The sequence below is a fragment of the Nomascus leucogenys genome, chromosome X, assembly GCF_006542625.1.
Source record: "Nomascus leucogenys isolate Asia chromosome X, Asia_NLE_v1, whole genome shotgun sequence".
In the NCBI taxonomy this organism is placed as follows: domain Eukaryota; kingdom Metazoa; phylum Chordata; class Mammalia; order Primates; family Hylobatidae; genus Nomascus; species Nomascus leucogenys.
In genome coordinates, this window is record NC_044406.1 from 10,149,532 (window position 1) to 10,158,445 (window position 8,914).

The following is an 8,914-nucleotide window of genomic DNA, read 5'->3' on the forward strand; positions in this document are numbered from 1 at the left end:
CTGTATAGGCTAGTATGAATGCCCCCAGGCACAAGGGCATACATTCTTGGTCATGGGTGTTGGACAGCCAACCAGCAGAGGGATTCTTCTATTAGCACTCCTAGGGCTTGGAGCAGACACATGCCAGTTAATTCATCATCTAGTTTCCAAGTGTTCCTGACCCTCCAGGAAACTGGAAACTTGTGTCATTGTTGGGAACAGTGAATAAATTGTTTTAAATATTAATCAAATTAGACTGGGGCTCCTTTCAAAAACTCAGTGTAAGTATGTGTACTTTTAATACATGGGGCGGAGGATGTTGATGTTCTTCTAGAAAGACAGACTTTGTAAGACTTTTTTTGGATTTTTTTAAAACTATTTTGATTTTCAACCTGACTGCTATTAGGTTTACCTTGCAGTCATAGTGGCTTATGGTGGATTCATTCATTCCTATTTAAGGCATCGTATTTAACTCTTGTTTGTTATATATTCTCTTTGCTTATATAGACTCAACTCACATTGGCCTTTCTGATCAACTGTCAGGTTATGCCAAATTCAATTAAGGAAGATCTATGGGTTTTGGTTACCAATTTCAAAAAATGGCTGGTTTTGTTACATTGCTTCCCCAAATCCTTCTTACAATTCATCAGCTAGCTTCAGAAGCAATATAATTGGTAGTCAAGAAATAAATAATTTTAACGTATATTAAAACTTTCAAAAGCAGGTTTCTTTTTTTTTTTTTTTTTTTTTTTTTTTGAGACGGAGTCTTGCTCTGTGCCCCAGGCTGGAGTGCAGTGGCGCGATCTCGGCTCACTGCAAGCTCCGCCTCCCGGGTTCACGCCATTCTCCTGCCTCAGCCTCCCGAGTAGCTGGGACTACAGGCGCCCGCCAACACACCCGGCTAATTTTTTGTATTTTTAGTAGAGACGGGGTTTCACTGTGTTAGCCAGGATGGTCTCGATCTCCTGACCTCGTGATCCGCCCGCCTCGGCCTCCCAAAGTGCTGGGATTACAGGCTTGAGCCACCGCGCCCGGCCTCAAAAGCAGGTTTCTAAGACTTTGCTTTGCTTCTCTATTAGGGCATTTGATATTCAAAATAGTGCCTATATTTGTTAATTTTTTCCTCAGAGACAAAGTTAATCAAAGACTTGGGATACCTTTCATTAAAGAGCAGAACATTCTGTTCACTATTCATTCCCCATGATAATTATTGTAGAAATCTAGGATTTAAAAAACATCTTATGCTATCTATTCCATCTGGTCATGGCACAAGAATATTCCAATGGAAGTTCTAGAATCCTTGGACTGACATCAAGCTATCCTCTTATCAGAGATCCTAGAAAACTCATCAGTATTCTTTCTATTCCCTTGAGAGACTGTTCTACAAACACACGCATCTTACTATCAAAGGATATATTCTGATGCTTAACCTAAATTTCCCTTTCCTTAACTTTATCCCTTGAAGCTTTTCATATCTCCAGCCAAGATTCCTCTTTATCCTTGGTGTTTAGACCCCAAAGCTATTTGTAGATTTTTATCATGCCCTTTGGGTCTGACTCTGTGGTTTGGCTACACTATAAAGTTCATATTTTGCTTTAAAACCATCACTGTAGATGATCTTTTCTGGACTCCCTCCAGTTGCTTTTTTTTTTTTTTTTTTCAGTCCTGAGGTCCAATATTCCAGGTTAGGGCATCCTATTTTGCTCTCATTTGTTATATAATCCCATTGCTTAAACAGTCTCAAATCACATTGAACTTTCTGATTGAGTGTCATATAATATTTCAGACTTCTGTCTGATTGGCTCCCAACTTTTAGCATTATTGATTTTCATTTCATCCTGCCCATGTCTCTCAAACTGATCATGATCCCCCTGATATCATTTCTATGTTCTTAGTGGGTAAACAGTTCACAGCATCTCACTTGCCCATAAAAGTCCAGGTTCTGTCTCCAAGCTCCTGAAACATGAAAAAGAAGCATCATTTAAATCTGTGTGACATGCATGGAATATATGAGAGATATGTGGAGAAATTTTACAAGACCTAAGAATGCAAATTGCATTAAATAGCCCAACCTCCCCATGCCTGAACTAAAAATGTTCCTTTAGATTCCTATGCCAGCTGCCAAAGCACTTAAATTACAATTGACAAACGTCAGTGGAGGTAAACCTAGAGTCTTTGAGTACAGGAAATTTTTGTCTTCCATTACATTTATTTACCAACAGGCAAGGTTTTTGGCTCAATATTTTGGATCAATTTCACATAGCCCAGAATTGGAACCATGAACCCTCCAGGTACACACTTGAGGTTTTAATATTCATCTAGTTGATATCCAGATCTGTGACTTTTTTTTTCTGATGTTATATTTGGAAACCCAAATGACTATTCTTATTCATCTTTCCCAGTTTTTCCCCACTCTATGTGCCTAATTTTGCCATTTCTCACCAATTGTGACCTTAAAAAATTAAATTCAATAAAAGAAAACTACTGTATCTGTGTCAGCATCTGCATTGAACACACGAACATCCACTTGCAACATTGTCCATTTTCTCATTTTCTGTGCAAATATTAGCAACATGTTCTATGTTTTCTAGTGTTTAATATTTATCTTCTAGACTTAAAAAAGCAGGAGTTTGGCATAGGCACATTTTCTGCCTTTTCGCTTACATGTTTATTTCTTGAGCAGGTATGAGTACACTATTTTTTTTTTTAAATACAGTTTCACTCTGTCACCCAGGCTGGAGGGAAGTGGTGCCATCTTGGCTCACTGCAACCTCCACCTCCTGGGTTCAAGCGATTCTCCTTCCTCAGCCTCCTCAGTAGCTGGGATCACAGGCACCTGCCACCATGCCTGGCTAATTTTTGTATTTTTAGTAGAGATAGGTTTTCACCATGTTGGCCAGGCTGGTCTCAAAGTCCTGGCCTCAAGTGATCCTCCTGCCTCGGCCTCCCAAAGTGCTGGGATTACAGGCATAAGCTAGCACGCCTGGTCGGGGTACACTATTTCTAAATGTCAACCATCCTATTTTCATGGAACCCAAGTTAGCAGGGCAAGTGAAAAACAAGGCCGTATAAGAATCTTAAACCAAGTTGCAGTGTAGGTGCGCTCAGTAGGATCATAGTGGCAACTCCTGAAACAAACAGTGGTTACTCTACCTGTGGCATGTGAAAGAATCTTCCAATATCAAATCCTAAATGCATGACCATCATCCCTTTTGCTTTAGGCTTTGAATCTTGATCTCAGGAGACTTTTAGTAATATAAATTGGCTGAAAACCAAATTCAGTTTTGGTTGATAAACATTTTTGAACACACACTGTGTGCTAGTGGCATTCTTTGCTAGTTTTACTTTCTTCTATCTTTGTGGTGAAAGTGCACTTAGAATCTCAAAATAAGTTAAATTTATCTGAACCTGGTATATAATTCAGCTATACTAGCTAAACTAATTTTTAAAATCTTCTGTAGCATATGTCTCAGAACTACTTTTGAGGATGAAGAATTCTGTAATAATGTAAACAATTTTAATAGATACCTTATTAATTACCCTAAATTGTTCATAATCTAAGCATTCATCAATATTTCCCATTTTAAAGAGCAACCAAATAACAAGAGGTTTCATTGCCTATGAAATGTTAATTTTTTCCCCCGAATCTTCACTTTTCTATATTGAATGGAAACAGGAGGACCTGTTTTGCCTAACATGTTTCTCTGGTGACAAGGTAGGATGGGGTATGGAAGGGAAAGAAGAAAAAAAAAACAACTGGTACTATGCCTAGGGTACATATATACACATACATATATATTAACATCAACTTTACTGAGAAATAATCTACATACAATAAGCTACGTAGATGAATTTTGGCAGCTGTGTATACCCATGAAACCACTACCACGATCAATATACAGAACATTCCTATCACCTCCAGCGTATGCTTTTATTAATGTTCAATGAACATTGACAACTTGAGTTTTGCTATGTTCATTGTTGAGTCGTGCCTTTGGCCAATATAGAAAGGGAAGGAGGGGAGAAGAGCACGAGGGAGGGAGGACAAAATAGAGAACAGAGCTTTTTTAGTTCTTGTAGTGGGTTGAAGTGTGTTCATCTAAAAGTTATATCCAAGTCCTAATCCCTGGTACATGTGAATGGGACCTTATTTGAAAACCGGGTTTTTGCACAAGTAATCAAGTTAAGTCAGACTGAATTAGATGGGCCCTAAATCCAATAACTAGTGTCTTTATGAGAGAAAGGAGAAGGCAATTGGAATACAGACACATGCGTGTGCACAGAAGAAGGCCCTGTGAAGACAGAAGCAGAAATTAGAGTGATACAGCTACAAGCCAAAAAAACGCCAAAGATTGCCAGCAACCACTAGAAGCTAGGAGAGAGGCGGAACAGATTTTTCCTTAGAGCCTCCAGAAGGAACCAACCCTGCTGACACCTTGACTTTTGATTTCTAGCCTCCAGAATTGTAAGAGAATAAACTGGTTTTTTTTAAGCCACCCAGTGTGTGGTAGTTTGTCATGCCAGCCCTAGGAAAATTTTGTATTTCTTATTGTCACAGCTTGGTTCTCCTTCTTTCAAACAGTTTAATAAAACCCAAGGAATTCATTGAGCAAAAAGCAATCCCAAAGAATTTTAAAAGAAGACAAGAGAATGGCTAATGAATGCTTATCAGTGTTTCATTTTCAAAGGAAAAGTGATGGATTAGAAATCCTGTCTCCTGCTAAGCATGGTGTCATCACTATGTCAGCAGCCAAGCTGCAGTTAGGTCCCACGTGTGCACGGCTCCGTCTTCTTTCAGGATGGACTTCACTTTCCCCTTAGGGGACTTCTGCCCTTCTGTGCATTTGTTTCAACAAAAGGGGCTCAAACCAGAAAGAGACACTCAAATTCAGAGGGCTGAGATGCTTTGGTTTGCCTTTTTTGGTGTTTAATTTGCTCTGCATTAAAGGGGCTGAGCGCACACCTGAGACACAAATGAACTCAAGTGCCAGAACAAGCCAGTAAGAAATGTCTTTAAAAGGAGATGGAAGCTGCTGAAACTCTTCAACAGGCTTCATGGAAACCAAAGACTGGTAAGCCTTTCTCTACGGAAAACTTCCGGGGATCCAGTTGAAAAAGCAGAGCTGTTTAATCTAATAGCTGCATGCCCTTTATTTGCCTCTTGTATGATTTATTGGGAATTCCTTGGGTATTTTTCACAGTTCACTGCTTTGTAGCATGACACAGATTAGAGACATACCAAAGAACTCTCAGCCCCCTTTAAAGATATAGGAAGGAAAATAAGACATTCACAAGATTGTAATAAGCAGGTTGTGGATCAGGGAGCTAAAAGTAAGGGGTTCCCCCGTTTTAATAGAAATGGCTTCATGAACCAGTTTTATAGAATTGGCAAAAGCAAACTGATGGAAGTTGTTGGAGGTTTATGGAGCAGTAAGAAAAATGCAGTAATGAGAATCATAGATCTAAGTCTTAGTAGAGGCTTGGCTACTAACTAACTCAGTCATCTAACCTTGTGCAAAAGAAACCCCTACTCACCATTTAAGCCTACTTGTGAGAGGTGACAGCATGCTGGCAGTCCTCACAGCCCTCACTCGCTCTCGGTGCCTCCTGCCTGGGCTCCCACTTTGGCGGCACTTGAGGAGCCCTTCAGCCCACCACTGCACTGTGGGAGCCCCTTTCTGGGCTGGCCAAGGCAGGAGATGGCTCCCTCAGCTTGCAGGGAGGTGTGGAGGGAGAGGCGCGAGCGGGAACCGGGGCTGCATGCGGCGCTTGCGGGCCAGCTGGAGTTCTGTGTGGGCGTGGGCTTGGCGGGCCCTGCACTCAGAGCAGCTGGCCGGCCCTGCCGGCCCGGGGCAATGAGGGGCTTAGCACCCGGGCCAGCGGCTGCAGAGAGTGTACTGGGTCCCCCAGCAGTGCCAGCCCACCACGCTGCGCTCAATTTCTCACCGGGCCTTAGCTGCCTTCCCGCGGGGCGGGGCTCGGGACCTGCAATGCGCCATGCCTGAGCCTCCCACCCCTTCCATGGGCTCCTGTGCGGCCCGAGCCTCCCGGACGAGCGCCACCCCCTGCTCCATAGCGCCCAGTCCCATCAACCACCCAAGGGCTGAGGAGTGCGAGCACATGGCGCGGGACTGGCAGGCAGCTCCACCTGCAGCCCCAGTGTGGGATCCACTGGGTGAAGCCAGCTGGGCTCCTGAGTCTGGTGGAGACATGGAGAACCTTTATGTCTAGCTCAGGGATTGTAAATACACCAATCAGCACTCTGTGTCTAGCTCAGGGTTTGTGAGTGCACCAATCGACACTCTGTATCTAGCTGCTCTGGTGGGGCCTTGGAGAACCTTTATGTCTAGCTCAGGGATTGTAAATACACCAATTGGCATTCTGTATCTAGCTCAGGGTTTGTAAACACACCAATCAGCACCCTGTGTCTAGCTCGAGGTTTGTGAGTGCACCAGTGGACACTCTATATCTAGCTACTCTGGTGGGGCCTTGGAGAACCTTTGTGTGGATACTCTAACTGATCTGATGGGGACGTGGAGAACCTTTATGTCTAGCTTAGGGATTGTAAACGCACCAATCAGCGCCCTGTCAGAACAGACCACTCCGCTCTACCAATCAGCAGGACGTGGGTGGGGCCAGATAAGTGAATAAAAGCAGGCTGCCCGAGCTAGCAGTGGCAACCCGCTTGGGTCCCTTTCCACACTGTGGCAGCTTAGTTCTTTCGCTCTTTGCAATAACTCTTGCTACTGCTCATTCTTTGGGTCCACACTGCTTTTATGAGCTGTAACACTCACCACGAAGGTCTGCAGCTTCACTCCTGAGCCAGCAAGAGCACGAGCCCACCAGGAGGAACGAACAACTCCAGACGTGCTGCCTCAAGAGCTGTAACACTCACCGCGAAGGTCTGCAGCTTGTCTGCAGCTTCACTCCTGAGCCAGCGAGACCATGAACCCACCAGAAGGAAGAAACTCCGAACATATCTGAACATCAGAAGGAACAAACTCCAGACATGCCACCTTAAGAGCTGTAACACTCACCGCAAGGGTCCGCAGCTTCGTTCTTGAAGTTAGTGAGACCAAGAACCCACCAATTCCGGACATACTTGGTTTAAATGTCTCTTGCTCTGCCTTAGGCTCCTATTCCAGCTAAGTTAGTTCTCATGGTATAACTCTTCTACTCTCAGACCTTCCCTTTATTATAGCACTTACCAAAGTGGTAAGCATATGGGATTCATTAGTGCAATTATGCATGTTCAATCTCTAACATCCCTAAGACCCTAAGTTTCATGAAGCAAGAGTCATCACTGGCCGGGCGTGGTGGCTCACGCCTGTAATCCCAGCACTTTGGGAGGCCGAGGCGGGTGGATCACGAGGTCAGGAGATCGAGAGCACGGTGAAACCCCGTCTCTACTAAAAATACAAAAAATTAGCCGGGCGCGGTGGCAGGTGCCTGTAGTCCCAGCTACTCCAGAGGCTGAGGCAGGAGAATGGCGTGAACCTGGGAGGCGGAGCTTGCAGTGAGCCAAGATTGCACCACTGCACTCCAGCCTGGGCGACAGAGCGAGACTCCGTCTCAAAAAAAAAAAAAAAAGAGTCATCACTGATTGGTTTCCCTTGCAATCCTAGTGCTAGAATGACTCATCTCACGTAAGAATAAAGGCTGGATGGATAACCATAATTGACCTCTTAACCTCTGTCTCCTCATCTGGAACTTGGCTCTTCAGGTCTCTGCCAGCTGTCACCTTCCGTGTCTCAGAGACCTTGGACTTATATCCTGAGGCATCAGTGGGAAGTTCTATTAATTTGACTTCTCACAGAAGAACTAAAATGAGTGATAACTATATAGATGTCTGCTAGTCAAAATTGTTAATATTTCGTTAAATATATGGGCTCTGAGTCAGACATCTCCAAGTTAGAGTCCTAAGTGTGTATGGGGTGTGTGTATGTGAGAGAGAGAGAGAGAGAGAGAGACCAACCAGTCTACCTTGGGTAAAGTCATTTAATTCTTCAGAGGCTCAGTTCTTCCTCTGGTACACAGAGTCAATAGCCATACATTGTAAAGCATTTAGTATGTTTTGTGGCATAGAACAAATACAAAATAACTTATCTGTTATTAATAAATTTGTTATCATTAATTACAGAAATAAGACACATAGTATGGCTTATTCAGGTTTGCCTATCTGTACATATTATAAAATTGAATATCTAACAATAACAGTAGTAATGAGTCAACCTTTAATATGTATCAGGTACTGTGACAAGTGTCTTACATGGGTTATTTTATTTAATCTTCACAACTCGTTGAGGTAGTTCTCTATAATCTTCATTGTTCAAATGAGGAAACTGAGTCACTGAGCGGTTAAAAACTTGCTTAAGTGAGCTAGTAAATGGTGGAGCCATTGATTTGCCCAAGTTAGCTAGGAAATAATGGAGCTAGCAAACTAATCCTCATACACTATACAAAGTCACTTTTTAAGACATGTTTTCTATGGAAAAATGTGTGACAAATAGAAGTCATGCTCATCTCTCCATTCACGTGATCTGCACTACATAGACAGGACTGGGAGTGTCGGGTGTGGTGATCAGATATGGTGAAGGAGGGCTTAGCATTTCCCAAGCATTTATTCTGTGCTCAGAACTTTACATACATGATTTCTACACAACATTGCTGTGAGGTAAATATTCTTATTCCCATTTCAGAAATCAATGATTCACACCCACGTCTGTTATGTCACAACCCATGTGTTCCCCATAATACTTCTTGAATGGCTAATCTGGCTAGCAAATCTAAATAATCACAGTCATCAGAAAACATGACCATGAGCAGGAATGTCATATTCCTAACTTGTACTTGCCCTTTGTACTTTCTGAGAGCAGGTGGGAATTAGCTACAGCTCTGTGTTTCCTATGGATATTTTCACTTATTAAGAGAATTC